This window comes from Alligator sinensis, unplaced genomic scaffold, assembly GCF_000455745.1.
Source record: "Alligator sinensis unplaced genomic scaffold, ASM45574v1 scaffold1245_1, whole genome shotgun sequence".
NCBI classification, from domain to species: Eukaryota; Metazoa; Chordata; order Crocodylia; family Alligatoridae; genus Alligator; species Alligator sinensis.
Window position 1 is genome coordinate 285,965 of NW_005843077.1, and position 9,429 is coordinate 295,393.

The window sequence follows — 9,429 nt, forward strand, 5'->3', positions numbered from 1 at the left end:
GGGGGTAGAACCTAATACAAGGGTACAGGACAGTTCAACAGTAATAGCAGCTGCAGCTACAGCATGAAGACATGGAGGAAGTCCGGCTGCAACTGGGTCAAGAGCAGAGCTATAATAAGCAATGGGATGGTGCTTGTCTCCATGTGTTTAAGTGAGCACAGCAAGTGCAAATCTGTCTTTTTCATGACAAAAAAGAATAAAGGGTTTAGTATAATCGGGAAAGCCTAGGGCAGGTGCTTGCGACACAGCTTGTTTAATAGAGGCAAAAGCGGCTTTGGCTTCTGAAGTCCAGGGCAAAGGCTCAGGGGTATTAACAAGAGTCAGGTTTTGCAGGGGCTTGACTACAGATGCATAGCAGAAGTTTATCCACTGGCGGCAGTAGCCAGCCATGCCTAGGAAAGTACGCATTTGGGATACAGTAGTTAGTCTAGGGATTTTAAGAATAGTTTCTATCCTGGAAGAAGAAAGCAGTCGTTCTCCAGCCGAAATATCATGACCCAAATAGTGAACATGAGGGAGACAAAGTTGTAGTTTTTCTTTAGATGCCTTATGGCCTTTTAGGGCAAGAGAGGTGAGGAGAGTTAAAGCCTGTAAAGCTGATTCTTTAAGGGAGGTAGATGCCAAGAGCAGATCATCAACATACTGCACAAGCACAGAATTTTCTTTAAATATGATGTCATCTAAATCCTCCAGAAGTTGAGAAAAAAGAGAAGGGGATTCAGTATAGCCTTGGGGCAATCGAGTCCAGGTATACTGAAGTCCCTGATAGGTGAATGCAAAGAGAAACTGGCTAGCAGGGTGTATAGAGATAGAGAAAAATGCAGAACACAAGTCAACAACAGTAAAATAACAGGCATTAGGAGGAGTACAGGACAAGATAGTGGCTGGATTTAATCTAATTTTTACAAGCTGGGCAGTATGGATTTGCCCTACTTAATTAGCATGTTGAGACCAGAGAAACGGAGGGACAGCCTTTATGATTTCCTCTTGTAACACAGAAAGATTAGGGGACTCAGGCGGTGAGCTAGCTAGGGTAGCAAGTACAGCCATTTCATTAACACAGGGAACATCTAAATAAACACCATTTGGAGAACAATAAATAGTACAGCTGAGTTTACAAAGCAAATCTCTGCCCAACAAATTAACAGGAGAACAAGGACTGAGGAGAAAGGCATGTTGATCAGAAACAGGGCCAAGAGAAACATGTAAGGGTTGGGAAACAGGATGAGGAACTATCTGATTTGAAATTCCTGGAGAGGGGAGTTGTAGAAAATTCTTCAGCTCGGAGAGTAGAGCGACTTGTGCTGGTATCTACTAAACATTTTGTAGGAGTGCCGCTTATTAAACAGGAATCAAAGGGATCCTCTTGATTAAGTGAGAGAAGCGGGACTGTGATGATGTTATCATTCCTCAGGCTGTTCTTAACAGGAGGCTTCTTGGTTCGGAACAGAAAATTGAGTGAGAGGAGGTGGTGGCTGGTTAAATGTCATCCGCGGCTGGCCAGACCAGTGAGGACATGGAGCCTTCCAGTGTCCTGGTTGGCCACAATAATAACAACTGTCATTATTTTGGGACAAATTCTCGTCCCATCCCACGACCATGTCCCCTGCCTCTGAATTGTCCTCGACAGAAACCTCGGCTTCTACCTCTGCCTAAAGTTTGTATTTGTAAAGACATTAGCTTAGTTTCTGTGGATTCCTTTTTCTTTTCTTGGCAGGCTGCACAGTGATTAGCAATGGTGACTAATTCTGTAAGCGTCTTAGTCTGCCCACCTACAGCAATTGTACGCAGCTGTTCCTGGACTTTAGAAAGAAGTCCTTGGACAAAAGCAGCGGCAACTGCTTCTGGGGCAGTTTCAGCTGCATCTTCAATGCTAGAATGTCTTTCAAATATGAGTTTCAAGCGATCCATGTAGTCCGCTGGGGATTCTCCTCTGTTTTGCTTACAGTTATTTATTTTGGCCCAGTCAGTTTTCCTGGGGCAGATTTTAAGCACGGACTCAAGAAGGAGTTCTCGGGCACTTACTAAGCGACCTCCCATTCCGGGTCTTGAGGAGGCCAATTAGACTGTGCAATGAGGCGGTTACGAACCTCAGAGGGCAGAGCACTTCTCATTAATTGGTTTAAATCTGCCCAGGTTGGCTCATAACAATTGATTACAGTTTCCAATTCCTCTCTAAACTTCTGGGGTTCTTCCCTGATATTGGGGAATTGCTTAACAGGGTTTAGGAGATCTCTTGGGACTGGTATGGGGGTGGCACACTAAAAAATCAGTGATGTCTTCTACAGATTCATTCTCAGTCAATTGTGGATAAAGTTGTGTTGGTGCTGATAATGTTGTTGATGGGGGATCCCCTATTGGTGCATTTTTCTGTTTTATTTCCTTTATCTGAGGTTTTAGTTTTTCTTGGGAGTCCTTAAGGCTGCAAACTTGAGATTCTTGACGTCTTTTGGAAGCTTCTGTATACTAATCAAAAAATGTTTCCCACATTTGAGGGAAACATTTGAGTCTGGTGTTTTACTGCCTCTTGACTCAAAGGCTCCGCAGAGATGAAAGATTACTTAAATCAAATGTTCCCTCCAGGGGAAACGGCAAGCTAGAATCATCTCTGGTATACTCATTCCATTTGTCTAGAAACGTACAACTTTTATGGCCATAGTGTGTGTACATGTACAATGCTGGAGTCCCTTTTGGCGGAGCCGGTACGTCTTTAGACCCTCCGCTCCCCATGTCTTTAACTTCAATTCACACAGGTCTTTCACACAGGAGAGGCTTATTGAGGGTGTCCGGTCAGGTTGTGAGATTTGCTAGCGGCACAGGAATGCTGTGGCTAATGTCTATAGCACCGGCACACAGCGCAGTAACTCACTGTTAGACACGGCTCATTCATGAGAGGGGGGGTAGGGAAAATTCGTCACACAACCCTGATCTTCTTCAGTCTAAGAGTTTCCACCTTGCACCCTTGCTTTCGAAGAGCACACAGAACAAGTGCAGCCGCCCCAAGGGCGCCAGACAAGGTTTCCACTCCTAGCTTCAGAAAGACCTCATAGTTCTTTACAGAACTTAATTCACTCGGGGAAACACATTCACTGACAACAGCAACACAGTTTCAAACTCTTTTCTACTCACAGTTCCTACTTACATAGTGGGTCTGACAATTCTGGCAGCAAAAGGGTTGGGTAGGGTAAGCCTCAAGCAGTGAACAGGAAAACACACATGCAGTTTCTCACTGAAAAGCCCCAACAGAGATTTCAAAAGGTCTCTTACCTTAGTTTGGCACCGGGGCGTCAGTGAGGAGACGGTCTGTATCTCAACTGATCACTCCAGGTGTCTCTATCCGAGTCACGGCACCAAATTGTGGAAGAACTCAAACTTCGCGTTGTGGTTGTATTAGAGTTGGCAGAGTCATCTAGATTTATTTAAAGCTATACAAGTGATCACAAGGAGGGTTCTCAAAGAACTCTGACCTCTACAAGTTTACAAGCGTATTTATACTTTAGACAGCGAGAAAATATGCAGGGTTCAGACAAAGCAACCTTGAGAGAAACAGAAAGATGTTAATCATTTGTTTGTCACACGTAAGCTGTTTACTTTTTCAGCAAACACGTTGTGTTTTGGAAACAGCTATCAGTGTTGTGGGGTTTTTTTGTTTTGGTTTTTTTTTGGTTCCTGGAAAGGAGGAGGTTAACATTTGCACGCAGACAAAACAAGGCATGAAGGTTTTTCCTTATCTTAGACCATTTTAAAACACATAGCATCAGCATCTTTTTCTCTTCTCTTTTTCTCTCTTCTTAGTCAAGTAAGAGGCCTGGTTAAACTTATTTCCACAAAGGCAATGCCACCACCTTTTCTCTGAACCCTGTCCTTTTAGGACTGAAATTTCACCGGGTGTTTTGTTTTGACATTATTTAGACTTGTTTCAAGCTCAAAACAGTGAGATTGAAATGAAATGAAAGACTTAGAAACAAAATGAGGACACTTGAAACATTTTGAAAGTTTTGAGTTGCAAAGCTGGGCTTGCTTGCAGGGAAACAAAGTAAGGAGAGGGAGGGGGTAGAGTGGAGGAGGACTGCTCTGATATTGTCGCGTAGCTGGCCAGTGACTGTGATCCTACCCTGAGGTCCCTTCCAATCCCAGTGCTCTGGGGTAGGCACGGAAAAACAGCTGTACTTTAACACACACACAGTCATACATGTCACGAGTTTTGCTCGTCAGCAGCTTCAGGTTCAGTTTCCCAGAAACCCCTGCACCTATCTCCTTGAAACTTGGCAGGCATCATGGCCTGCCCCTTTTGTAAAGGGGTTACGAAACGGAAGTCGAAATGAAACGGTGCTGTTTCACATGGCCCTACTGTCCTTCTGAAACAGAGTGTTGGCATTCCAGTCATAAGAGCCATCCCACCAATCAAACCATAGTTTTATCTCCAGCTGTGATTTTTAGCTCATTTTGCTTGTTGTCCATACTTCTTCCTTTTGCACTCTTGATACAGTCCTCCTCCATTGTCCAAAGAATCCAAAGCCTTCATGTTGACACCACCTTCTTAGCCACATGCTTACTTCCATGACAATACAAGGCACTCCCTCTCAGAACTTTAGATGGGATTTAAAGAGCATTGTTGGGAAAAACTCAGGGAGCTGAAATGACTTTGTTAGCTTCTTTAATGTGCTGTTATTCATAGCAGCATTCCTCATCTGCCATTTGGAGTCCCCACGTGAGCCAGAGAACTTTGTTGCAGAATTTTATTTCCTATTGACTTGGGCCTCTACATTTTAATTGTTTTTCTGGACCTGTTTATGTTAAATCTTTTATCCTTTCTCTTTCCAGGATTTCATTCTAAACCTCTTCTATAATGTGATGCTGTGTTACAATAGCAGAGCTCTGGGTTTATCTTGTGAGCCTTATGCAGGTGTTTGCTCTCCTACAAGCAGTCATATTGCACAACACCCTAGTTGAGAATCACTTTGTTAGACCAGGGGTGACAAAGATGTAGTCCATGAGCTGGATCCAGCATGCCAAGCCATATTGTCCAGCTCACAGGATTCCCCACGGGTCTGGAGATTAGGCACCAGGAGGACTGGTATTGCCAGAGTTCCTGGAGCTACAGTAGTTAATGTTGCTATTGCTTGTGCTGCTCCAAAATTTGTAATTTCCCAATCCCATGGGCAGATGACCCCACTCACATGCTGGAATGGCCCATGGGGCTGTATGAATTGAGCACCACTATATTAGACTGTTTGGCAAAGACACTAGAAGCTGTAACCTCATTGCTTAGACAAGTCAGGAAATTGTCCTAAACCTAAAAGCAAGGTACTCTGTGTGCATTGGATTCCCAAACTGCACATTAAGGATGACTGAAAACACACAAGGTAAAAGGACACAGAGTACCTTTGTGTCTCTTCTAAAGAACTTATCCTCTGGCAAGACCAGTCCTTTGCACTTCACTTTTAAGTATTTAAATATTTGATGTCTGAATTTTTAACATGGACTATTTTAACTGTATCTTTTGTGTTGGATAAGTAGGTCACGTTCTCTAGGTGCATCTACAAAAGGCATTTACTGTATAGCTGCCTAATTAGCTTGGCAGTAAATATCTCTGCATCTACATGTGCAACCTTTTTAGGTTGTAACAAAGTACTAAACGCTGTGGAAGGTTAGTATTAGTACTTGAATTTACAAGTACTATCTTGTGGCAGAGGTTTTTTTAGTGTGCAGCAGCGCATGTGTAGAGTATGACAGGGCTGGTTGGGGCACAAGGGTGATCCAATGAGGAGGCTGCCTCCTGGCTAGTTCTGCACTAAAGTATTGTGCCCCAGCCAGCCCCTCCACAGCATTTTGAGTTGTGGGGAACAGCCCTGGGTTGGCAGGCTGACCCTCTGGGCCTGAGCTGCTCCCACTCAGCTCAATGTACTGCATTCCCAGGTGCATATTCAGACATAGTGCCCGAGAGCAATAAAGTCAGTAAGTGCTGGTGTTTATTGTTGCACGTTAATAGCACATGTAGATGTGCCTACTGTCCCCAGTAGTGTGCCTATTATTTTTCCAGTACACGAAGAGGTTTTATGATGGGGGAGGGACATATGCAAAAGGAGCAAAAAAGATTAGTGAGATAGTGGGCTTCTATACGTCATATGTTACATCTCTTGAGCCTGAACCCTGTAGTATAGCACTCCATTTAATAAATTGTCTTGTTCAAATGAATTATTTTTCTGTTACAGTGCTAGCTGCTACAGTTGTTGATTTGTATTTGCCTGTATTTTTTTTTTTGCTTCACAGAGTAAGGATTTGTATTGCATCTGTTAGAATTTGATTAAAAAGTAATTCAGCTAGAATTAATTTATTAAATCCAGAGGCCAACAGCAGTCATACAGGTACTTTAAACAAATTTTCTACAATACTGTAACAGAATACCAACTATATATTGGATAGTAATACTGCAGCACTAATTAATACACCCACACAGTATTTAGTTGCAAGCATTTCCAGTTACAACTGGGCTAGCAAGGGAGATTTCCATGGCAGCTGGCTCCTTCAGATCAGCTCTTGCTAGCTAGTACCCTCTCTTGCTCCATTTTATCCCTCTAGATTTCTCATGTCATATTTTGAGTTCCAGAAACTGATTGGATCTAGACTGAAATTCCCTCACAGAGCTATCTATCTGATTATTCCCAATACACGTAATTTTCTTACTGTCTCCATTTATTCTTTGGGTTTTTTACCAGACCTTCCAGAGTCAACCTTGTCCATCCACCTTATCTTCCACATTAGCATTTTGGCACTCTGTATGTCTGTCCCTCAAACCATAGATTCATGGAATATTGTCTTGCTTTTACCTGATATAACAAAACATCCCATCCAGCTATTGCAGAATTACAATACACTTCATAATTCCTATAGTCTCCCAGTATTAACTGATTCTAGGAAACTACCATATGTAGGAAACCTGAAAAAGAATGTGTTGCATTCAAATGCTTGTTTAACTTTATCCTAATCATGCAATTGGTCCAATAAAACATATAATGCACAGAAATTCTCACCTTGTGCTGTATTTAGGGTTAATTGCCAGACAGCTTTAGGCCTCTGTTGGCAATTTTGAAACATCAGTAAAAGCCTACCCCACAACTATTGAACAGAATACTATGCCTTAACTTAGATATTTTGCAAATCCCATTAGAATTATAGTGGCATCCTTAGGAAAGAACTTTCAAAAATCTGGCTGAGGGAGCATGTCTTTTAAAAACAAAAACCAACATCAACAAACAAAAGCTGTGTTTTAACTGAAATAAAATTGCATGGATTTTTTTTTTTTTAATTATGAAAATATGTCCTGGGGAAGCTCTTTGAGAAAATTATCCAGGTGCATATCTGCGAGGGATCAGCATGGGAGCTTATGCTTAGGGACAACCAACATGGGTTCATTAGAGGCAGGTCCTGTCAGACCAAGCTATAAGTGAGTGGGGCTCATCAAAACGTGGTGAGATCCAATGCACGACTGGGTGGTGAACATCAAGGGCTATAGGCTGTACAGGAGGGATAGAACGGAGGAAAGGTGGGGTTGTGGCACTCTATGTGAAAGAACAATTCACATCCTCAGCGAGCAGCACTGGGTCAGAGGAGGGACAAACTGAAGTGCTCTGGGTCAGAATACAAGGGGGTCGGGAGGAAAGGGACTTAACAGTGGGGTCTACTATAGACCACCCAACCAGGGAGAAGGGCTAGATCGGGAATTCTCAGGTCAGCTTGCGGAGGCAGTTAAAGGACGTGGTCATCATGGGTGACCTAAACTATCTGGACATTTGCTGGGAAGAGCAGTCAGCCAGGTCTGACCACTCACATAGGTTCCTAGTTGTGTTACAGGACCTCCATCTAACCCAGGAGGTGCACGGTGCCACCAGGGGAAATGCCTTGTTAGACCTGGTCCTGGCCACAAGCGACGACCTGGTGAGGGGACTGTGGGTGCTTGATCACGTGGGTGATAACAATCATCGCCTATTGGTATTCACCATCCAGTGCAGGGTGAGAAAGGCCTACAGCAAGACAGCAGCCCTGGACTTCAGGAGGGTAGATTTCAATGAGCTAAGGAGACTAATCGGGGAGACACTTAGGTCCTGGAGGGGTAGGAAGTTGGGAGTCCAAGAAGAGTGGTCGTTCCTGAAGGAGACGATCTTCCAAGCCCAAAGGGTGGCAATCCCAACATGGATCAAAGGGGACAAGAGTGCTCAAAAGCCCCCGTGACTCACCAAAAGCATCCAGGAACGTCTCAAAGCTAAGGTGGTGGTGTACACCCAACGGAAGGGAGGAGCCATCACCAGGGAGGACTATACCTCCGTTGCTCAGGATTGTAGGGGGGCTGTTAGGAAGGCCAAGGCGGAGATGGAACTGGGACTAGCACCCCAGATCAAGGATAACAAGAAATCCTTTTTTAAATACATAGCGGGTTAAAAAAAAGGTTCCAGGTAACGTGGGGACTCTGCAGGACATGCTTGGAAATATGGTGGTCTCATCAGATGACAGAGCTAACCTATTTAACAATTTCTTTGCTTCCATTTTTCTGAGCAGGGACCAGGTCATCCCCACACCGGGATCCCCAATGGTCCCAGGGGAGGCACAGCCAGGTCCAGGGTCAGAGAGGACCTAGTCAGGGAACATCTGGTGGGACTGGACATGTTCAAATCAGCAGGTCCTGACGATCTCCACCCCAGAGTGCTGAGAGAGTTAGCAGAGGTCATTGCGGGAACCCTGGCACAGCTTTACGAGCACTTATGGCGCTCTGGTGAGGTGCCAGAGGACTGGAAAAGGGCCAATGTGGTCCCCATTTTCAAAAAAGGGAGGAAGGAGGACCCAGGACATTATAGGCCTGTTAGTCTTACGTCGGTCCTGGGGAAGCTCTTTGAGAAAATTATCCAGGTGCACATCTGCAAGGGACCAGCAGGGGAGTGTATGCTTAGGGGCAACCAACATGGGTTCATTAGAGGCAGGTCCTGTCAGACCAACCTGGTGGCCTTCTACGACCAGGTCACAAAATCCTTGGATGCAGGTGTTGTGGTGGACATAGTCTTTCTTGGACTTTAGGAAGGCCTTTGACACTGTCTCTCACCCCATTCTCATTAAAAAACTAGGAAACTGTGGTGTCGATGCCTACACAGTCAGATGGGTCATCAATTGGCTGGAATGCCGCACCCAGAGAGTGGTGGTAGATGGGTCATTTTCGACCTGGAGGGATGTGGGCAGTGGGGTCCCCCAGGGCTCGGTCCTCGAGCCCGCACTGTTCAACATCTTCATCAGTGACTTGGATGAGGGGGTAAAAAGTGTCACAACCCAAAAGGTGTGATTTTTATTTGTGTGTGCTTCGGCACTGCTAAATTGTCCCCGCTAAATTGCAAGCTTCCTTGCACGGTGGAGTTTTCTGCTGCAAAAGAGAATCCCGGTGCA

The 9,429-nt window shown here is 44.5% G+C and overlaps 1 protein-coding gene and 1 long non-coding RNA gene across 5 annotated transcripts in view; one reads left to right on the plus strand and one right to left on the minus strand.

The window, feature by feature from the left end:
* LOC112548287 (toll-like receptor 10) overlaps nucleotides 1-3,448 on the minus strand; it is a 31,914-nt gene extending 28,466 nt beyond the window's left edge. For all 4 annotated transcript variants that reach the window (XR_003092100.1, XR_003092101.1, XM_025193608.1 and 1 more), the window contains exon 1: nucleotides 3,268-3,448. The gene's annotated coding sequence lies outside the window, so the exon portion shown is untranslated. The remainder of the gene's footprint in view (nucleotides 1-3,267) is intronic.
* LOC112548288 overlaps nucleotides 1-9,429 on the plus strand; it is a 34,714-nt gene that overhangs the window by 10,151 nt on the left and 15,134 nt on the right. The window lies entirely within an intron of this gene.